At 43.6% G+C, this 23,885-nt stretch overlaps 1 protein-coding gene across 5 annotated transcripts in view; it reads right to left on the reverse strand.

Moving 5' to 3' along the window:
- Tmcc3 (transmembrane and coiled-coil domain family 3) overlaps window positions 1–23,885 on the reverse strand; it is a 347,661-nt gene that overhangs the window by 133,285 nt on the left and 190,491 nt on the right. The window contains exon 1 of one of the 5 annotated variants that reach the window (XM_045151749.1): window positions 96–196. The exons of the other annotated variants lie outside the window; for them this stretch is intronic. The gene's annotated coding sequence lies outside the window, so the exon portion shown is untranslated. Of the gene's footprint in view, window positions 1–95; window positions 197–23,885 lie in introns of those variants that run through there. 5 annotated transcript variants of the gene reach the window in all.

The raw sequence follows: 23,885 nt of genomic DNA on the forward strand, positions 1-23,885 counted from the left end.
ATGAAATCTGAGGCTCCATGGACCTCTAAATAATCCCCGCCTCCCTTCAGCTTGGTCATGCAGCCGCTTTAAGCAGTGGCTAATGGAATGCTCACCAGTGCTGACAGAAGAGAGGACCTGGGGTCATTAGCAACCAGCTGGGTAACTGACAGATCCAAGGTTAGCTGCTCGCAAGATGCAACATCAGGATGAGTGACGCTCCGAACATGATTCTTTCCCTGCAGCTTACTAAATGAGACAGAACACAGGAACGTTTAAGCTTAGGGCCAGGCAAAGAGCAGCAGCCTGTAACCCTTTCCACCTCATTTCCTCTCCTCTGTCCTGTTACTCGAACATGCTACATATATGAAACTTCATCGGACCTAATGACCCTGAGGTTTATTCATCACGTGTCCTCTGCAGCTTTCCCTCCTGCCTGACCCAGACCATTGACGGCCACACTGGTTCTCGGCTGACCTTGGAAGAAAGATGATATTAGCTGGGCATGGTGGCGCATGCCTTTAATCCCAGCACTCGGGAAGCAGAGGTAGGAGGTTTGCTGTGAGTTCAAGGCCACCCTGAGACTACATAGTAAATTCCAGGTCAGCCTGAGCCAGAGTGAGACCCTACCTCGAAAAAAAAAAAAAAAAGATGATATTAAATCTTATCATTTCATTCATGTGTTAAAGGTGTAGTATTTAGTTTGGAGATCTTATGAATCTCTGGAAAAATGTTGCCTTCCCTGCAGGAAATATAATGGTACATCTTCCCTGTTTGCAAGTATGGATACTATTTTATGCTAGGCACACTTCTCTGGAAAGATCTAGATAACTTTAAATTTATTTGTAAAGAGGCAAAATATAAATTAAGGAAAGGGAAATAAACTTTTCTCCTCAGGAAATCTCGTTTATCACAGCTAGATTATTATATACAATGCTTTTTTACAATGCTATGGTAGCAGAAAATAAAATAAAATGAAGCAAATGTAACCATTCTCTTTGGTTAAGACACAGAGAGGTTTTTTTTCAATGAAAGGATGAAAAAACTCTTAATAATTTAGGTTGCCATTTAAGACAGTCAGGATTAGCTGTGCATGGTGGCATGTCCTAGCTGTTTGAGAGGCTGAGGCAAGAGGGATACTCGAGTCCAAGAGTTTAACACCAGTCTGGGTTGGCAAATTAGCACAGACTCCTCTCAAATAATACAAGTGAAAAAGAAAATCGGGGTTATTTTGGAGAGAGAGCTTATAGGTAGTGATGGGAATATGTTCCAGACTTAATAAACAACGGGTAACAACGGTAATTTATGAGACCTGAATATTTACATCATCAGAATGCAGCACTGAATGTCAACATTTGTTTTAGATTTAAAATTCATGTTGGATTTTTTAAAAATTTTATTTATTTATTTATTTGAAGCGACAGACACAGAGAGAAAGACAGATAGGGGGAGAGAGAGAGAATGGGCGCGCCAGGGCTTCCAGCCTCTGCAAACGAACTCCAGACGCGTGCACCCCCTTGTGCATCTGGCTAACGTGGGACCTGGGGAACTGAGCCTCGAACCGGGGTCCTTAGGCTTCACAGGCAAGCGCTTAACCGCTAAGCCATCTCTCCAGCCCTCATGTTGGATTTTTAACTATAGTTTATAGGTACTTAAACCTTAGCATATGTTCTAGAAGTTTACTGCAGATATAATTGGGCTATATGAATTATTTTGAAACTGTTTTTCAAAAACTGAATATTGTGCAGTGGAAAGATGGCTTAGCAGTTAAAGCACTTGTCTGGGAAGCCTAAGGACCCAGATTCAACATCCCCAAACCCATGTAAACCATATGCAAACATGGCACATGCGTCTGGAGTTCCTTTGCAGTGGCTGGAAGCCCTGGTGCACTCATTCTCTCTATCTCTCTGCTTCTTTCTATCTCAAATAAATAAATAAATAATTTTTAAAGTGAATATTGTAAAGCTTTCTATTATAATAGCTACATCAATGTTGAAGATAGCCAAAGACCCATCACTGGGTATTACTTTTTTAAGATTTTATTTATTTGGTATATGTGTGTGTGTGTGTGTGTGTGTGTGTGTGTGTGTATAAAGAGAGAGAGAGAGAGAGAGAGAGATTGAGAGAAAGAGAGAGAAAATGGGCACTTCAGGGCCTTCAGCCACTGCAAACAAACACCAGATGCATATGCCACCTTGTGCATCTGGCTTATGTGGGACCTGAGGAAATGAACCTGGGTCCTTAGGCTTTGCAGACAAGCGCCTTAACCACTAAGCCATCTCTCCAGCCCTAGGTTTTTGGTTTTTTTTTCCCACTTATTGTCTGTAGAAAACCCTCTATGAAGGGCTGACTTTCAAAAAAATAGATGCAGGGATGAGGCTGCTCTGCTGCCGATGGCATCTGATCAAGAAGCAGGAGGTGTGTGCGGGGACAGCACCAGGTCCCCCACTAACGTACCCCAGCACTTCCTCGGGCAAGGGGGTGCAGGACTCTTCACACTCTAACACCCCTGTTGTCCTGCAGGCGAGTCCTGTTCTCTGCTGCCTTTCACTGGATATTGTGTTGTGCTATTGTAAGGAATGTTCTTTTTTTTTTTTTTTTACATACAGTTTTATGTGTCTATCCCATCATTTTCTTAAGATAATCTCCTAAAAACAGGATGACCAGAATAAAGGGCAAATGCATTTGAAAGCTTGGGATTGATATTTCAAGCTGCCCTCGGTTAAGACCATCTTTTTAAATATTTTATTTACTTATTTATTTGAGAGAGAGAGAGAGGTAGATAGAGAGACTGAGTTCACCAGACCTCTAGCCTCTGCAAATGGACTCCAGATGCATGTGCCTCTGTGTGCATCTGGCTTTGCATTTGTACTGAGGAATTGAACTTGGGTCATTAGGCCTTGTCAGCAAGTGCCTTAACCACTGAGCAATCTATCCAGCCCAGGGCTCTCTTGACCTACCAGCCTGGGAAGACATATTGCCAGGCCTGGGTCTGCACTTTTGTTTTTGTTTTTATTTTTTACTGCCTTTCCCATCTGATTGCCATCAGCTCAATTATCTGTCTCTGGTTATTTGGGAAACTGTTTTTATTTTTGTACATCTTCTGCCATCTGAACCTCATCTTTGTGAACTGTCTGTGACCTGCCCTGGTGTGCGTGGGGGTCTCGTCTGTGGCTTTAGCACATATATTGTTAACAGGCAGCAGATCTCCCAGGCCTCCGATGGAAGGCTGTGTGCTCTGGTGAGGCAATTCTGGATGTAAAATACGAGTGAGTGATACAGGAAGATTCAGATAAAGCTCTTGTTCTTGTCGGAGGTAAATAAAACCAGCTCTCCAGTATGCTTTGGGTCAACACAGCTAGGGCTGCTGGCTGAAGAAAAAGGGTTGGCTGTGGCTGTGGCCAAATAAATAATAAATGTTCCATTTGGCAGCAAGGCTCTAAATCCTTCAGCAAATGAAGAGGGCTCACAGTCCTGTAAGCAATGTAGCGACGATAGCGGGATAAGCAAGCACACGCCACAGACACATACGCGCATGAGCGGCCCAGCTAACATATATTATTTTGCTATTTGAACCAAGTAATCTTTCTTCACTTAGGATTTAAACTCCAAATACGTCAGGGTTGGAGAACGCTTCAAACAAAGCATCTGAAATCCTTAAGTCCTTTCTAGGTGTTTTATCACTTTAGGTGTCCAATGGTATATTCCAATGTTCATGGATAGTCCCCAATATGCCAAGTTTATTTATCTTTTAAAATATCTTAACTTATACTTTTTAAATCATTTATACATGTTTATATTGTATGTTGATCATCTATGCACACCTCATCCTCTTATATCCCCCTCCCTCTTCGGCTGAACCCCTTCTTTCAGTCACTTACCAACAGCCATGCCATTGGGGATCATGACTTCCCCTCCCCCCGCACTCATCAACCGCCATTATTAGTTCCTCAGAGGAGGGGGGACACAAAGAGGCAGGCAGACATGAAAGGGGTCACTCAACGGGAAGAGGGACATACTCATTCTTTTTCCTTCCTTGTTCTCCATAGCTAATCTGTTGCCAAATCCTACAGTTTAAAAAAATATATATATTTTTTTCTTTTGGTTTTTTGAGGTAGCTCTCTAGCTCAGGCTCACCTAGAATTCACTATGTAGTCTCAAGGTGGCCTTGAACTCATGGCGAACCTTCTACCTCTGCCTCCCGGGTGCTGGGATTAAAGGCATGATCCACCATGCCCAGCTGTTTTTTCAGTTTTGTTTTTTCAACTTTTTATATGATTTTTAAATGTTAGAACAGTTTCAGCTTTCAGCATGGAATTTCTCTATTCTTCAGATTGAGACCCCATTTCTCAGTGTAAACACCTTACAATGTCATGGCACATCTGTCACAACAGAGACCAACACATTATCATTAACTAACTGCCACGTGCTGTCAGATGTCACTAGCTGCCCCTAATACCTTTTTTCCTGTTCCAGGGTGTCCTCACCAGGACATCCCATCATATTAAATCATCACATTCTCTTAGCCTCCTCTGTGACAGATTTCTCGGCTTCCCTTGTTTTGGATGGCATTGGCAGTTTAGAAGAACACTGGTCGGATACTTGACTTTCTCACATGTGGACTGCATCGTGTTTTCTTGCAGGACAACCACAGGTGTGAAGAGCCCTTTCCATGACATCATAAGAAGGGTACCTGCTGTTAGCATGACTCTGAGCTGGATTTACTAATAATGCTCCTAACCAAATGCCATTCCACCTCTCGAAACCAACCAAGGAACGCAACTCACTTCTGACACTAACTCCTCAAATTTAGTGCAGACCCCACAGGGTAAGGACTTGGTCCCACAAGATGGCTTCCACCTCAGAAACTTTTGATGGCTGGCCGTAAATCAAGGGGTTCCCAGGGCCCCCTCCTCACCCACCCAGGAGTCCCCAGAATGATTCACCGAACTTAGGAAAGCACTTTGCTTAGGACTGTCTGCTTCCTACAGGATATAAGTGAACAGCCAGTTGAAGAAGTAGATAGTGTGAGGGCTCCCAGCACAGAATCCTCCATCTCTGTGAAGTTGGGGTGTATCGCCCTCTTGAAACAGATGCATTCATCTCTCTAGAAGGTCTATGGTTAATGTGTGTCGGGGGGGGGGAATGTAGGTGTGTATGCATGTGGAGGCCAAAAGACAACCTTAACCTTCAAATATTCTGCAAGTACTCCGGCTACTGTTTGAGGCAGACACTCTCACTGGCTGAAACTCACCAATTTGGCTAGACTAGCTAGCCAGCTAGCTCCAAAGATCCTCCTGTCTCAGCCTCCTCAGCACCAGGTTTACAGACAGGCACCTCCATGCCCAGCGTTTAGGTAAGTCCTGGGGGCGGGGGTTCAAACACAGGTCTGCACTGAGCCATCTCCCCAGCCATGGTGCAGTGGTTTTTAACAGAGGTCCCAAAACACAGATATGCTTGATTAAATCCTTGGCTATTGTGTTATCTTAATCTGTATGCCTCCCTGCTCCCCTGAGGGTCCTCTAAAAACTAGACCTAACCTGAAGCTATCTAGAGACCCTGCTTAGCAAAAGGCTTATCATGAATGTCACAGATACATACTCCCCTCACTCTATAATTCAGGGACTTTCAGTGGTTTTTCAGAGCCCTGTGTCAAGAACTCGTCACAGAGGCCAAATTATCTGTCACAGTGACATACCACTGATACTAACCTTGGTCACCTGGCTGGGGTGTTTGCCAGGTCTCTCAGCTCTAAAATTACCTTCTCTCCTTTCCCATACTCACGTTTTAGAAGAGGAAACTGAGGCTAGAATTTGAATGACTACGTCAAGGCTGAAAAGTAGTACAGCTAAAACCGAAACCTCAGGTTTTGCTCTTCTACACCCAAGTTCCAGCAATTATGATGGTCCATGAGCCAAGTCTAAACTGCTGCCAATTTTATAAGCATGGTGGGTGTGGATGCGTGGATGTGTAGGATGTGTGTGTAGGCACACGTGCACGTGCCACGGCACAAGTGTGGAGGTCTAAGGACAACCTCATGGAATTTGTCTTCTCTTCCATTTTGCTCGGTCTTGCTTTTTTTTTTTTTCCTTTTGTTGTCTGCTTGCATTTTTTGTTTGTTATTTCCCTTCATCTACACTAGCCTAGATGGTTTATGAGCTCCTAGATTCTCCTGGCTCCACCTCACATTTCTATAAACACACTGAGATTACACACTTGTGAGCCACTTTATGTCTGGCTCTATCTGGGTGCTGGGGAGAACTCTGGCTGACAGAATTGCAGGCAAGCACCTTTAACCACTGAGGCATTTCTCGAGCCTCCAGGTTTTATGTGTTTAAACAGTTGAAAAAAAATAAAATATTTCATGACATGAAAAACTTCCATGAAATCAAAATTTCAGGGCCCATAAATAAAGTTTACTGGTTGCCGCCACTCTGTTCTCTGTTCACCTATTACCTATATCTCCTTTCAAGAAACACCGGTCCGAGTGAGTAGCTATCACCAGCTGCATAGTCCACAAAGCTTATTTCCTTTCTGCCCCTCTACAGAAAACCCTGGCCAACCTGCATGTGTGTGTTGTTAACTCTTTACTGTGCAACCTCTTGTTTTCTCCAGCTTCACTCAGTCTCTTAATATCTGTTAGCATTGTGGAATTTACAAAGTATGAAACATGTCCTTAAGGGGCCACATATGGGGTTTGTGGTGCTTCTTCCCTCATTTAGGTGATGCAGACAGACAGACAGATAGACACATCCGTGCCATGGAGGGTTTATAGCTGGGAGACAGGAAGAGAAGCAGAGATGGGGACATCAAGCAGAGAAGCACAAAGAAACATGTATTTCCCTGGATATCAGAAAGGTCAGTGGGAGGAGGGACTCCCTCCATAAATCACACATAAAATTTGTAGAATGAGCTAAAAAAAAAAATCACAGAACCAAAAGAGCACCCTAGTATACTGTGGTAGTTTGAACAGATGGCCCCCCAATATATTCAGTGTTCTATTAGTTTGTTGTTTGCATCTGCAGCCACCTGGCTGGAGGAGGTGTCACTGGGTGGATCTTAAGGTATGCTGGTGGGTTTAAGATTTTAATCTAAAGATATGCAAAGTGTGCCTAGCTGGAGTTCCTGAAGTGTGTTGTGCTGTGTGGCTTTTGGCTTGTGCTTCTCTCTCTCTGCTTGGTCCTGTGAAGGCAGGCCAGCTTCTTCTGCCATTGAGGATCTGTCAACTTCAATAACTATCCCTTCCTCCAAAACTGTGCCTGGTCTGGAAGCTCATCTCAGCGAACCTAAAGCTGTCTGCTACATATACTGTCACAGGCCAGGGGGCTTCTAAATGCAACCATTGAGGCGTCCCTCAGTGCTCATTCTCAGAATCTCTTCCTGCGTGTTTCCAAGTCTGAGCTGCCCCAGTTGCTCTAGACAGGCTGTTCCTACCTCCGCCCTCACACAGAGCATGACCCCTCATCATTCCTATCCACCAACGACAAGGCTGGCTACTCGCCCAGCTCCAAAATTGTCTTCTGTTTATTTCTAACTCTAGCAAATAACAGAGTTGCCCCATGATAGCCATATTCTGGGCTGCTATTTTAAGTATCTGATTAGCTTGTTTATTTAACACAAAAATTACTCTTGATTTTTTTTTATGAACAGTCATTTTTATGAGAAGTTATTCTCTTTCCAAGATTTATGAAAGTTCTTCTTGGAGTTCTCCTTGGAAGAGCACATGGCAAAGCAGAAAGATGCTGACATTGTAGAAGAGTCAGGACAATGGAGTCATCTTTGGAGAGGAAAAGCAACAGTCACAATAAGACAAAGGGAGGCCAAAGGAGAGTAAGCTCATGAAGACAGATAATAGGCAAAACAGTTCATTACTTCAAGGCTGTGCAACCACAGTGACCTGAAGAATGTAACATTTACCATGTTAGACATTTAAAAATGTGTCTGATTATGAGAGCAACCCCGTGAGATTAAGAATTAACTTCATGTTTCAAATAAAGTCTACAAAAATTAAATGGTTCATTTAAGTTACCTTCATGAGGTCAGAGCTTAGTATGCTCGATTTATCACCATATACCCAGAGCTTACCATCATATCCTGGAACACAGCAGGGAAAATACCATTTGGACAAATGACAAGTCCAAAAATCTGCTGCCTCCAGCTCCTCGCGTTGCTAATGGATGAAGTTGACCACTGCTGCAATAAATGTCTCTCCCTCATCTAGTCTCCACGAGGCAATTTGTCAATATGTGACTTGCCCACTTGGGAATCATTGAAGGGCAGCTCTGCCACTCAGCGAGTTGATGGTCCATCTATAGTCACGTGAGGGCCTCAACATCCTATTCCTTAAGTATTTTCAGTGAATTCCAGAGGAGGGGACGGGTTTTATAAATCTCAAAAGGGAAATATAGATACCACAAAGGATCCATGTTTATAGGAGAGAGATTGCCTTTTTCAATCTTTAAATACTAAAGCTGCCTTGCCAGCCTACCAATGAGAATGGCTTCACAGTTTAGTAGTAAGACACCATAGTGCGAGGTGAGAAGCTGCAGAATCCTCCAGATTAGCCTTCTGTTAGAATGTACGTGTGGGGGCTGGAGAGATAGCTCAGTGGCTAAAGGCACTTGCTTACAAAGCCCGACAGTTTGGGTTCGATTCCCCAGTGCCCACATAAAGCCAGATGCACAAAGTGGTGCATGTATTTGGCATTTGTTTAGAGAAGCAAGAGGCCCTGGTATTCGCATAATCTTTCTCTCTCTTTCTCTCTCTCTCCTTGCAAATAAAGACAACTTTTTAAATATTTTTTAAATTTCTTATTTATAAAGGTAGCATCTTGCTCTAGCCCAATCTGACCTGGAATTCACTATGGAATGTCAGGTTGGCCTCAAACTCACGATGATCCTCCTACCTCTCTGTCTCCTGAGTGCTGGGATCAAAGGCATGCACCACCGTGCCCAGCTATAAATAAAAACTTTTAAAGATGTCATATGTTTTAAAACACTAAGAAGATGCACAAAAAAAACAAAGAAAATCCAATTCATTGTCTCATTATTTTATCCTAAAAAAAAAGGGAAATAATCACAATTCGCTTTTGATTCATTGGTACCTATTTGCATCCTGATGCCAGTGTTGTTTGAGGCTATAATTCCCCTCGCAGGAGGCATGGTCTTAGACATATGCTTATCCAGTGCTCCTCAAGGCATAAGATTCCAAATGAACAATGGCGTGGGCTTACTGAGCCGCTTATGAAATTTCTTTTTCCATTCTCTGCAATGAATAGAGACTTTCAGGTAATGGCACCTAATCTCAGATTTTAGAGCCACATTGGAGATAAGAAGGCATGAAATTGCTTCACAAAAGAAATCATTTCTCTGTTTCAATAAATGGTCCTGTGTTTGGGGAGAAAGTCTATTTCATAACTGATCTGGATTGAGGAAAGTAAACCAAACCCTCAGTGCTATCCAACTTAGTCCTAGGATGATATATTGCTTCTGGGGAGGAGATGAGAAAAGAACTTACTTTAAAAAGAAAAAAAAAAACAAAAAACCAAAAGAGTAGTTGATCACAAAAGATTCAGATTTTGTTATCACCAAGAAGACAATAGTTTGCCACCAAGACACCTAACTATGATGGAATCACCAGAATCAGAAAGCCCAGGGCAGGAGAGATGGCTTAGCAGTCAGGGTACTTGCCTGTGAAGCCCAAGGAGCCAGGTTTGACTCCCCAGTGCCCATGTAAGCCAGAAGCACATGGTGGCGCATGCGTCTGGATTCTATTGTCAATGACTAGAGGCCCTGGTGCACCCATTCCCTCCCTGTTTCTCTATGTCTCTCACTCTCAGTCTCTCTCAATAAATAAATAAATAAATAAAAATAAAATATATTTTTTAAAGAAAGCCTAGGGTCTATGCAGGGAAAAACTGGTTCTTTAGATAAAATCACTAACTTGATAGTAGAGAAGCAACTATATATTTTTTCCCACCAAGAAAACAGGGAACTCAGTCTCCCAACAACAATAACAAAAAAAGAGTGACTTCCTTGCCAACATTGGTCAAAAGCTCAATTCTTTTAGAACAATTCAGCACAGGCTTCCTCCCCCAACTTACCAAGGACAAATAGAACAGTGTTTCTAAAATGAATAAATGCCTTAATAATAATTTTTTTGATAAGCATGCTCATAAAAATGTAACTTAGCCATGTAAAATGGAAACAAGTTGTAATTGACAGTGTGTGGAAATTTTGCTTTAGATCCTATGTTTGCTATGAAATCTCACCATTATTGCACTAAAAGAAACCTAGAGATGTCCCTGAACACATGCCGTCTTCCTTTGCTTCAGAGCACAGCCCTTGAGTCATCCTCTGAGGATCTGTTAGGAACATAGAGTCTCAGATCAAATGCATCAGTGTCTGCACTCTCCCCTGACCCCTGATCCTTTCGATGCACAAGTGTATCCCAAGTTTTGAGAAGCACCAATTAGCCTCAGAGAAGTTAGCCATCAGGCTAGCGGTGGCAATGAACCAGGTCAGCTTTGGTCATGGGCTGGATGGGTACCAACAGCCCAAGCTCGAGGAGCATGCCTACTTGAGTGAGAGGCAGGCTCTAGAACCATGTGGTCTGAGGGCTGGAGGAAAAAAAAGACAGGCGCTCTTATAAAAAGAATGTAGAGATGGCTCAGTGGTTAAATGTGCTTGTGGCAAAGCCTGTCATCCTGGGTTCAATTTCCTAGTACGTAAAGCTAGATGCACTAAGTGGTGTATTGCTTCTGGAGTTGATTTGCAACAGCAAGATGCCCTGACATGCCCATAATTTCCCTCTATCTCTGTTTGTCTCTCTCTCTCTCACACACACACACATACTCACTCTTATTCTCCCTTACAAGTAAATAAATAAATAAAAATAGATAATTTTTTAAAAGAATGGAGAATATGAGCCAGGCATGGTGACACACACCTTTAATCCCACCCCTAGGGAGGCAGAGGTAGGAGAATCGCCATGAGTTCAAGGCCACCCTGAGAATACATAGTGAATTCCAGGTCAGCCTGAACTAGAGTGAGACTCTACCTTGCAAAAAAAAAAAAAAGAATAGAGAATAGGTGACAGGTGAGCAAACCAAAAGAGGTTCCAGAAGTGACTACTGGTTAGGGATAAGCATGTGACCAAGGCAGATCAGAGAGGAGCAACTAGAAGACTTTTACTGTATTTATCAGGTAGTGGAGGATCTTAGTTCTAAGGGTATAATGTTGATGGATTATATACTTAGAGCTAGCAGGTCTACCACTTGGAGACATGCCTGAAAATGAAGCAAATCCCAACAAAATAGGGCTGAGAAATATTGGAAGGCAGTAACCTAATACCCTCAATTGTGCTCCCTGAAAACACGGTCACTAATGCTGGAGAGCACCGTTCACACTTGGTTTTCTAACACAGTATGAATGTGTTGATCTGGGGAAACAGCTCAGTGGTTAAAGGGACTTGCTCAAATGTGTCCACTGAGATTGTATTACAATATAGTAGCCCTAGATCCAGCTATGCCTGAAAGCACGTTTTTTAAAAAATAAAATATATATATTTTATTTATTTTTTTAAAAGAGAGAAAGAGGCAGAGAGAGAGAGAAAGACAGGGAGAGCGAATGGGTGTGCCAGGGCCTCCAGCCACTGCAAACAAACTCCAGGTGCATGAGCCCCCTTGTGCATCTGGTTTATGTGGGTCCTGGAGAATCAAACCAGAATCCTTTGGCTTTACAGGCAAATGCCTTAACCATTAAGCCATCTCTCCAGCCTGAAGCACATTTTGATTCTAGGCCTCTGGCATATGTGCCAACATATTTCTTGACTTAAAAAAATTTATTTTGCCTTAAATCAGCTTGAGGTCGATTTTCTGTGGCTTGTGACTGACAGACTGCTAATACCCTTGGTGAGTTTTCAAAATACTGATGTTTGCCTCCGGACCAAATTATGTTCCCTTATGAAAGACAGACTCTGAGGTGGCCTAGGTAGGAATGGGGATAGGGAACAAGAGGTCAGGGGTATGCATTCTTACATTCTGCAGGGAAGGGTTAAAAAAAATTGTAAGTGCCATAGGCTGAGACATGATGCCCAGAGACATTCCCTCCCACCCAAAACAACTGACTGCTTCTCCCACAATGCATAACCAGAGTCCCATAGGGAATACCTGCAACCCCACTGAGGAGCAAAATGGGGGCAGGGACAAGGGAAAAGAGGGTACCAACATGATGTGTTCATCCAAAATATGTTGTGAAGAAGAAGCGAAGAAAAAAGGGGGGCTGAAGAGATGGCTTAGTGGTTAAGGCGCTTGCCTGCGAAGCCTAAGGTCCCAGGTTTGATTCTCCAGGTCGCACATATGCTAGATACACAAGGTGGCGCATGAGTCTATGGCACATGTGTCTGGAGTTCATTTGCAATGGCTAGAGGCCCTGGTGTGCCCATTCTCTCTCTCTCCCTTTCTGTCTGTCTCAAATAAAATCAATCAATCAATAATTTTTTTAAAAAAAAAGAAGGAAAGCACAGGTTCGGGAGGCAGTCACAGATTCACATCACCTCACAGCTACAACAATCCTGGATTCTTTAGGAGGGCAGCCTCTATTCATATTTAAAGAGCACATAGAGCACATACCATTTGGCCAAGCAATTCTAGTTCTGCAAACCCATTCTATAAATCAGCGCATGTGCCCAAAGATGTATGCTCAGGAGTTACAACTGATGACTGATGGAACAGCAAAAAAGCTATCCAGCAGACACATCCCAGCATAAAAGCCTGGCTAACTAAACAATGCTCCATCTACAACACTGCAGCAAGCATCCTGCAGCTACTGACAAGGAATGTGGCCTGTGCTATCCTGGGGCAGCTCTTAAGGTCAAAAAGGTAAAGTTTAGGGCTAGAGAGATGGCTTAGTGGTTAAGCGCTTGCCTGTGAAGCCTACAGACCCCAGTTCGAGACTTCATTCCCCAGGACCCACGTAAACCAGATGCACAAGGTGGCACATGCATCTGGAGTTTGTTTGCAGTGGCTGGAGGCCCTGGCATGCCTATTCTCCCTCTCTCTCTCTCTCTGTTTGTTACTTTCAAATAAATAAACAAAAAATTTTAAAGGTGGGCTGGAGAGATTGCTTAGTGGTTAAGCGCTTGCCTGTGAAGCCTAAGGACCCTGGTTCAAGGCTCGATTCCCCAGTACTCACGTTAGCCAGATGCACAAGGGGGCACATGCATCTGGAGTTCATTTCCAGTAGCTGGAAGTCCTGCTGTGCCCATTCTCTCTCTCTCTCTCTCTCTCTCTCTCTCTCTCTCTTCTCAAATAAATAAAAATGAACAAAAAAATTTTTTTAAGTTTTAAAGGTAAAGTTTGTATATAGCATATTAATAGTTATGTCTAGAAAAAAGATAATTAAATAGACATATGTCTAGACACATATGTTCATAGGAATATAGTATCTCTGTAGGAACAGATAAGAATTGAATAATGAACATCTCTGGGAAGGGGACAAGGTTAAGAAAGAGGCTCATTTTATATCTCTTACATTGTGTAATTACTGTATGTATCTGTTACATAGTCCGTGCATTAGCATATCTGGATTTTTTTCCTTTTTTTTTTTTTTTTTTTGGCCAGAGACAATGAGATTGCATATCTAGGCAAGAGGTCTAGAGAGGAGCAATCACAGCCCCCTCTTCTGTAATTAGGCCAGGAGCTGAGCATTCCACAGCCACTTGAAACTCTGGACAAATGGCTCAAGGAATTGTGGAGTCAGCTGGTGAGCTGCAGTAGGAATGGGAATTCTTTTCCCCAGGGGCAGAAGTACCCCAAGATTCACCCTGGGAACATCTGTCCTGTTTACATGCGGCAGGGCAAGCTGCTGGAGCGGCTCCCGGCTTTGAGCCCAGCACACAAGCCTATCATTTCTTCCTCTCCTGCCACCTGCTTCTGTTGGGCATCTGGAATTACTGAAGTACTCAAATTTAATTTCTGGAGATCATTTCGTTTTGCTCAGCCTGCCCCACGTATAGCTAGGGACGTTTAATGCTTCCAGCACGGTATTGATGAAATGTGAGTGAGGCTGGGCCCTGGCTCCTCGGCTCTGGTTCGGCTGAGTAGCTGAGGGTCACATTGTCCCTGCCATGTGGCCAGGCGATGTGCAGTAGCCACTGTGTACTCGTCAACGGTGAAACTGCAAACGCAGGAGCATGGCAGGGTGACCCGAGACACTCACACCCTAGAGTCCCCGCACAGTGGCAGCTGTTGTGGGGGAAGCTCGCGAACTGGGATTTGAAGCCGCTATCATCTAAATGCCTGAAAGTGTGTGGCCTGAGCAGGATGCTAATGCTTCCATCTTCCATTCACCTGCAAACCTGAGCCCAACTTTGGGGATTACAAACTCACTCTGGCCCTCCCAATTATGTCTCTGGCCAGTGATAAGTAAGTGGTTGGTAGCCTTCTGGAACCGTGTGTGTGTGTGTGGGGGGGGGTGGTCGGTGGGAAGTGGGGGGGCAAGTGGGAATGTGGCACATGTTTTCTACCAGAGGACCCAGAACTGGTTTTGTTTTCCTTAGTAAACCCTAGAAATATGCAAGTTTTACGTTCCCAGGTCTCAAACATTGTCACACCTGCTACCCTCCTCAGGGAACAAGATAGACAGGCTCAGAGTTTCTTACTCTGAACCATCCACATCAGGACCAATAGCATCCAAAGAGGAGAGACAGCCTACAGATCTCCAAGTTAGGTGGTTTTGATGGATACCGTTGGCTTTGGGCGAGTCCATCTCTCCCGAGGCCAATCCTAGGAAGTGCTTCAGAATCACCTGTGGACCTGACCCACCTTTGTCTCCACCACTGCCTGAAGGGTAAAGAAGCGTGTGTTCACTTTAGATACTTCAAGGCATTCAAGTATGAACGTTTGTAGACTATCCAATTTAATGGGTTTAAAATGGGTTACAGTCTATTACTCATTATAGTTGACTGGTAAGCGGGAAGAATGTGTGGTTCTTTTCATTTGGGAAGATTTTAAAAAATTATATGAGGCTAAGGAGATTGCCTAGCAGTTAAGGTGCTTGTCTGAGAAGGCTAAGGATTCAGGCTCAATTCCCCAGTACCCACGTATGCCAGATGCACAAGGTGGCACATGCATCTGGAGTTGGTGTGCTGTGGCTGGAGGCCCTGGCGTGACCATTCTCTCTTTCTCTCTCTGCCTCTTTCTGGCTCTCAAATAAATAAAATATATTATAATAAATAATAAATAAATATATAATAAATTATCTATATATATTAAATAAATAAAATATATTTAAAAATATATGGATAGTTCCCATTTAAGGACGGGGAACTCGGGCAGACTAGGAAGCGTGCCCAAAAGGGGCAACCCATTCATTGTGCCTTAGTGGCTGGAGAAGCAGCTCTGCTTCCTGTAGTCAAAGCCTCCCTCCATCACTCCTTTATCCCAGAGGACATGCTGGAGAGCCACACGAGTGCCCAGCACCCCGTCTGCCCTGAGATGTCTTTAAGCAGATCAGGCTGGACGGCCACACAGAGATCTTGGTCTTATTTACTTTGCATGCAGTCAGTGAGCACATGGTCAGGTCAGGCTGCATCAAGGAAAGCAGTGCTGACAAAAACTATCCCAGATAGCGTATGGCGTGGCCGAGTTCACACTACACCTTAAGCAACAATGTCCATGTTTGCCACACAGGAGGTGCTCAGGAACAGTTGGTTAAATGAATGAACGAAGTATGAAAGTGACTAAGTCCTTTTAACGAAACATAGGAAGCTAAATTTATATGACCATCTTTACCCTAAGGTTAATTTTTTTGTATGTGTATGTATGGGACGTTTTTATGTGTTTGTGTGTTCATATGTACATGGGTGCATGTGTATCTGCATGCGTGCATGTGTGCATGGAGGCTAGAAGTTGACATAAGGTGTCTTTCTTTTTTATTTTTTTTTCTTTTTTCGAGGTAGGGTCTCACTCTAGCTCAGGCTGACCTGGAAATCACTCTGTAGTCTCAGGGTGGCCTCGAACTCATGGCAATCCTCCTACCTCTGCCTCCTAAGTGCCGGGATTAAAGGCATGTGCCACCATGCCCAGCAAGGTGTCTTTCTTGATTGCTCTGGATTTACTAAGGTGGATTCTCTCATTTGAACCCAGTGCTTGCCAATTCAGCTAGTCTACCGAGCCAGCTTACACAGGGAATCCTGTCTCTGCCCCTGGAGTGTTGGGACCACTGACGGGCCGTCTTGCCCGCCCAGCGTTTACATGGGTGCTGGGGATCCGAACTCTGGTCCTCATGCTTATATGGTAAGTACTTGATCAACTGTGCTATCTGCCCAGTCCTCGAGCGAACATGAATATTAACAGTCCATAAGGTGCTTACCTGCGAAGTCTAAGGACCCATGTTTGACTCTCCAGATCCCATGTAAGCCAGATGCACAAGGTGATCCAAGCACAAAAGGTCATACATGCACACAAGATGGCACACACATCTGGAGTTTGATTGCAGTGGCTGCAGGCCCTGGTATAACAATTCTCTCTCTCTCTCTCTCTCTCTCTCTCTCTCTCTCTCTCTCTCACACACACACACTCTCTTATTAAAAAAAAATACAAAAATAGTCCATAGGTGTGTTGGGGTTGGAGGCAGAGAGACAAGAATACTGGCTAATCACTCATACTCAGCACATTTGTTTCTATCATTGCATTTAATCCCGCTGTCAATCTTATATGTAGTTGCAAATAATATTACCCTATGAACTAAAGTTCTCAAAAAAAATGCTGGTCCCACTTCCAACAAAGCTGAATGGACTAGAAAAACTCCCGTGACCACAGAGAGATGGAATGTTGTAAGGAACTCAACCAAATTACCCTGGGCTACCTTTAGTCCACCTCTGTGTCTTGGGGACTATCAGTTGATCAGGTGTGACCTTTTTGAAATATGCAAACAGACTCCCAATTTCCACCAACCCAAGGGTAAGAATGTCATCAGATACCATCGGAAGCCTATGGTAGAAATCTCCCCTCCCCCATTGCTGTAACCCACCTACCTGATGGTCAGCCAACGTATTTACTTGAAAACTACCTTGATGTATGAGTTCCTTTTGCTCTATGGCTATAAAAGCTTCACGAAATTGTTAACAGTTTGGAACACAGAACTGGGGTAACCGAAATCTGTGTTCCTAGCCATGGCCACTCATATCTGGCTCCAGGAAAAAAACTATCTCCTATCCCCTTTGAGGTGAGAGCTGTGTTTCGCATCGACAATCTTTATTTCACAGACAAGTAAACTAAGACTTAGAGAAATACAATTTGTTTAATGTCTTCATATCACACACTGCTAGGATTCTTAACAATAGCTTTCTACTTCACCAGTATATACACAACTAAAGTTCCTGCTGTTTTATTATTGTTATTGTTGTTACAATTATTATTATTTTGCAGTGTTGGGGATCAAGCTCAGTCCATCACACACACTAAGCAAGTGCCCCAGCATCTGAGCTACACTGTAACTGCTGTTTACTTTTTGTAACTGTGCCATCAAACACGCACTTACAGCTCTCAACCTTCTGACATCTTTCTTCATTAACACCTGCCTTGGGGTCTCCACATACTGTTCTGTCTGTATCAAGGAAGACAGACCTGGGTTTGTGACTTATTTGCTGACTCTGTGGCCTGGAAAGATTTAAAATTTCTACGTCTTCACTTAACCTCTCAAGCTCTCTAGGCCTTCACCTTTTCACCTGTAAAATGGGAACAAAATACCCTAAAGGGTTATTTTGAGAATAAAATGAGATAATGGAGGGGAAACGTTACTACAAAGCTTGACACAGTTGACAAGCAACGAGTGGCAACTCTCATCATGATTCAGGGATTTGGGGTTCAGGCAAAGCTTGTGCACCCCAACTTCTAGGCTCCTCTCTATTTTTGCAAAACATTGAAATAGACAGACTGAGAAGGATGTATTATAAAGAATTATACTTATTTAGGGAAGTTTTATGAATCCAGGGAGGGGACTAGAAAACCATATACCCACGTGGAGGCAGGACCCATGCGGGAAGCTGAGCACGGGAGTGGAGGGAAAAAGTGAATGAGGCTTTCCTGGGAAATTCAAAAAGGGCCAGAACTTAAAAAGAAAGATAAAAGTTAATAAGAAACTAATAAAATAGTAAAACAAGAAATAGAAAAATACCTTCAAGCTGGGAGTGGTGGTGCACACCTTTAATCCCAACACTCAGGAGATTGAAATAAGAAGATCTCGGTGAGTTCAAGGCCAGCCTGGGAGTGCAGAATTCGTTCCAGGTTAGCCTGGGCTAGAGTGAGACCGTACCTCAAGAAACAACAACAACAAAAACTTCCCCCCATTCCAGTGCCATGGAGAGCCTTGGCAGCTAGAATAGGGGAAGGACTTACCAGGGCAGGGACCCAGAGATCCATCCAGGCAAGGCGAAATAAACAGCCCACAAGGAGGCCTTGCCTGCCTGGTAAGCCCCTCTTATAGATTATTGAAGGGGGCAGGAGCTTTACCCTTGGGCTCCAATAGGCTTGAGAGAGAGCTGATTGGTTTGCATTCAGGGGGTTAACTCAAAAAGAGACCAGCATGCCTGGGTAGAGGGTGCTGTCGCTGAGAGATGAGACTGCACCCTATCAGATGCCGAATTCTCTTTGGGCCCTCCCCTAGCTGGCTACCTAAAACGAAAATTACCTGGCTATTTCTCCCTCAATCATTATTATGAAGAAATGACAGGGAGAAAAGACACTCTGGGCCCGAGTTAATGATTATACAGCCGACCTTGTAGTAACATGCAGTTCTGCATTTCAGACTTGGTTCTCAGCTAAATAAATTTAAACCTATTGAGTATAGGTTATAGAAAACTAGCATCTAGAAATGTATTTTGCAATTTTTGTGTTCTTAAATATTTTTATTTATTTATTTGTAAACAGAGAGATAAAGAAAAGAGAGTGCGAGCTAAAGTTCCCAGAAAACAGCTCTATCTGCTGCACCTACTTCCAGCAAGGCTGAATGGACTGATATAGGCTCCTATGAACACAAAGATGGAATGTTGCAAGTCAGGGCCCAACTACCTTGGGCTGCCCTTAGCTCCTTGACAGCCACTAATTGCCCACCTCTGTGTCTGAACTAACATCCTGGTGACTATCAATTGATCAGGTATAATCCTTTCTGAAATGCAGGAACAGACCCCAGCTTCCACTAACTCAAGGGCTCAGAATGTCATCAGATAGCATCTGAGGCCTGTGGTGGAAATTTTCCCTGCTTTACTATAACCTGCCTACCTGATGGTCAGCCAATGTATTTAGAAAGTGCCTTGATTTATTACTTACTTTTGTTCTGTAATTATAAAACCGTCATGAAATTGTTAACCCATTCGAACATAGAATTTGGGTTAACCTAAATCTATGTTCCCAGGCCATGGTCACTCTTATTTGGCTCTAGAATAAACTATCTGTTATCCCCTTTGAAGTGAGAGATGTGTCTTTTGCATTGAAAAAAGACAGAGGGGATGGGCACACCAGGGCCTCCAGCTGCTGCAAACCAACTCCAAACACATTCACCACTGTGCATTTGGCTTTATGTGGGTACTGGGGAATCAAGCCTGGGTCACTCGGGTGTTGCAGGCAAGTACCTTAACTGCTGAGCCATCTAGCCAGCCCCTGTGGCTTTTATTCTTAAGCAGAACATGTACACATGCATATACATGAATACACATGCGTCTATACACAGTGAAGAAACTGTACACTTTACATTGCATGGTAGATAACTACATTACTAAAATTTCTCAATAGTCCAGTAGGTTTATCAGCACCACAAATGAACACTGCAATTGACAGTGAGATCCATTCTGATAGGGTTCTACGCCTACCATACGTGAAGTTTCCATCTCCTGAAAGTATTAACAGACCCCAAAAATGTGATCAGTTTTCTTTAAGTCTAGATATCAGTTCTGACTCTTTACCCTGTGGCAGTTTGAATGTAGGATGTTCCCCAATAGCCTACTTGTTTGGGACTGAGTTGTGTAGTTAACCCCAAGCTCGTGGAGACTTTGGGATCTGGAACCTTCCTGGAGGAGACTAGAGTTGGGCCTTAGGATTTATTGGTCCAGCCCTGCTGGGGGTTCATAGCAGCTCATTCCCTCTCCTTCTTGCCTGCTGATGTGGAGGTGTGATGCCCAGCTGTCTATTCACGCTATGCTTCCCCTCACAACTGCAAGCTGAGACAAACCCTTTCCTCCCATAAGCTGCTGGTGGGTGTTTTGTCCCAACAACGATACAGGAACAGCCACAATCCTCAATGGAGCACTATTAAAAGCTGTGGCCGGGCTGGAGAGATGGCTTAATGGTTAAGCACTTGCCTGTGAAACCTAAGGACCCCGGTTCGAGGCTCGGTTCCCCAGGTCCTACATTAGCCAGATGCACAAGGGGGCGCATGTGTCTGGAGTTCGTTTGCAGAGGCTGGAAGCCCTGGCACGCCCATTCTCTCTCTCTCCCTCTATCTGTCTTTCTCTCTGTGTCTGCGCTCTCAAATAAATAAATAAAAAATGAACAACAACAACAAAAAAAAAACCCTAAAAGCTGTGGCCCTTGCAGAAGTGGTTTAGTCATGCAGGTTTCAGCCTTGTGAAGGGATTAATGTCCTTATACATCAAGATCTGTACACAGTTGTGGTGGTTTGACTCAGGTGTCCCCCATAAACTTTAGGTGTTCTGAATGCTAGGCTCCCAGCTGATGGAGATTTGGGAATTAACACCTCCTGGAGGCAATGTATTGTTGGGGTCGGGCTTATGGGTGTTATGGGGGGGCACCCCCAATCTCCCCATTACACTACAGCCAGATTCCCCTTGCCAGTGTTTGGCACACTCTCCTGTTCCTATTATCCACCTTATGTTGGCCAGGGGGGGATAGCCACCCCCTGCTCATGCCATCATTTCCCCCCGGCCATCGTGGAGCTTCCCCTCGAGTCTATAAGCCAAAATAAACCCTGTTTTCCCCAAAGCTGCTCATGGTCAGGTGATTTCTGCCAGCAGCATGAACCTGACTGCATCACCAGCGTTCCTCCCTCCTGCCCTGAGGGTGCTGTAAGGCGGCCCTGTCAGTAAAGAATGAGCCAGACACTGAGGCAGCCAGCAGGCTGGGGAGATGGCTCAGTGGATAAAACACGTGCGGCCAAGCATGAGCACCTCAATTCAGATCCTCTGACCCACATTAAAAAAAAAAAAAAAAAAAAAAAGCATCCTGTAAAAGCAGTCCAGCCCGATGAATGCGGCCATGGCTGAAGACGGACCCTGTCTCAGACAAGGGGGGGAAGGTGATGCCCGATGCCCAAGGTCCTCAGACCTCCACACGCAGCCTTGGCATGAGGCCATGCCCACCTGCACCTGCTGTACACATGTACACACATACACAAAGAAAATTCTAAACCAGCCAGTGCCTTGATCTTAGATTTCCCATTCTGCAGAGCACTGACCAACAAATTTCTGTTACTTATGAATTATCCAGTCTGAGGTATTTGTTGGAGCAGCCCAAATGCAATATTCTCTTGTTTCTGTTACAAGTCCGTTAGCATGTTACACTCAGATATATTTCAACAGACCCCGGGGATAATTGACAGTGAACAATAATCAACCTTTGATATTTTTCTTTAAACTGGGAAGTCATTAATATAGTATCAACAAGCCCATAGTGTCTGCAATAATAATTCCACAATAAGCACAGACTCTTGAACTGCTGGAGTTTAAATCCAGACATTATCACTGTCTACCTGTGTGATTTTGAGCAAAAGGTTCAACCTCTCTGTGCTTTGATCTCCATCTTGAAAGGGGAATAGGAAGAACATATACTCTATAAATTCACTGTGAATAACAAATGAGATAGCTGATATAAAACTTTTAGAAAGGCACTTAACATATGGAAGTTAATCAGCAAGTGGCACCTATCTACACAAAGCAAGCCCATTTAACAAATGCTTACTGTCCTAACCATAAATCCATCCTTCCTTAATGCCCAGCTTCTTTTCCCATCAGCACAATGCTATGAAAACTGATCTCCTTGCATTCCTGGCTCCCAGATGTCTGACACAAAGCAATTGCTCCAAAAATATTAGGTAAGCAAATTAAATAATAATGACTTTTTTATTGTGGTTTTATGAGGTAGGGTCTCACTCTAACCCAGGCTGACCTGAAATAGTCTCATGCTGGCCTCAAACTCAAGGCAATCCTCCTACCTCTTCTGTCTGAGTGCTGGGATTAAAGGCGTGCATGCCACCATGACCCAGCAATAATGGCAATATTTTAAAATACTTCAAAAATAAGTCATGGAATATATGATATTTGTCATGTTCCATATGGGTTAAAGGAGAAAGAGAAAGGATTCTACGCTTATATTGTTCTTTATTTCCCATGAGGATAAAAGGAAAATGAACAATAACAGATTTTGAAAGGTGCATTGAAATTAAATCATGTCAATTTCCTAATATGAAACAGAAAGCACCATCTTGGAGAAAAGGCTGGTCACCTAGTCACTCGTCCTATTCTTTTAAAGAAATCACTCTATCATATCAATTCTTTTCTTACCAATATACTTTAGTTACTATGACTTTATATTATATAAAATCACGAAAATCATTAGAATTTCAATACTTTTTTTGTTTTTCAGCTCTCACAAATATGTGGACCCTAAACAACACGCAACAGGGACTGTTGAATTTCTCGCAGATTTTTCCAGTTGCTACATATAATAAAGTCTTGTGGAGGAAATTAGTGCCTGCTGTGATTTGAAGCTTCCACATAAAAGTCAGGTTGAGCCAGGTGTGGTAGTGCATGCCTTGAATCCCAGCACTTGGGAGGCAGAGGTAGGAGGATCGCCATGAGTTCAAGGCTACCCTGAGACTACATAGTGAATTCCAGGTCAGCCTGGGTTAGACAGAGACACCACCTCAAAAAAAAAAAAAAAAAAAATGCTGCGATTTAATTCCAATTGTAAAGTGTTAAGAGGAGGGACAGATGAAACCATGAAGAAGTGACTTGGTCCTGAGTGCTCTGTCCTCATGAATGGATGAACCCACAAATGGATTCATGAGTTATTATGAGTTGCTTGGTCAGTATCACCATATGATGCCTGGGTCATCCCAGGGCCCTGCAGAGTCACCAGCAAGAAAGTTCTCACTATGCCAAGCGTGGTGGCACGCACCTTTAATCCCAGCACTCGGGAGGCAGAGATAGGAGGATCGCTGTTTGAGGCCACCCTGAAAAAAGTTCTCACCATCTGTGGCTCTTCAAACTTCAGAACTTGTAAGAAGTACTTTTTAAAACATACACTATCCAGGGGCTGGAGAGATGGCTCAGTGGTTGAAGACACTTGCTTGCAAAGCCTGCCAACCTTGGTAGGAATCCCCAGGAAACATGTGAAACCAGATGCACAAAGTGGCACATGCACCTGGAGTTCTTTTGCAGTAGAAAAAGGTCCTGGCACGCCCATGCTTCTCTCTCTCTCTCTCTCTCTCTCTCTCTCTTCCTCTCTCCGCTTTTCTATGCCTACCTCTCTTTGATCACAAATAAATAATTTTAAAAAAATTTAAATAAATTATCAAGCTGAGAGTGTTGGTGCACTTTTAATCTAAGCACTCGGGAGGCGGCGAAAGGAGGATTGCTATGAGTTCAACACCAACCCAGGGCTACAAAGTAAGTTTCAGGTCAACTTGGGCCAGAGAGAAACCTACCTCAAAAAAACAAAAATAATAATCATCTAGCATGCAGTTACAGCATCAGAAAATGGACTAAGAATGGGTGCTTCGTGGAAGGAGGGAATCAAGGCCTGTAAAGAATCATAATCACATGAGCATGCATCTTGGTATTAAAGCCCTAGCCAAAGCCCACAGAAGGGCAGGTTTCAAAGGCAGGGAGCC

The sequence above is a fragment of the Jaculus jaculus genome, chromosome 6 (assembly GCF_020740685.1).
Source record: "Jaculus jaculus isolate mJacJac1 chromosome 6, mJacJac1.mat.Y.cur, whole genome shotgun sequence".
NCBI lineage: Eukaryota > Metazoa > Chordata > Mammalia > Rodentia > Dipodidae > Jaculus > Jaculus jaculus.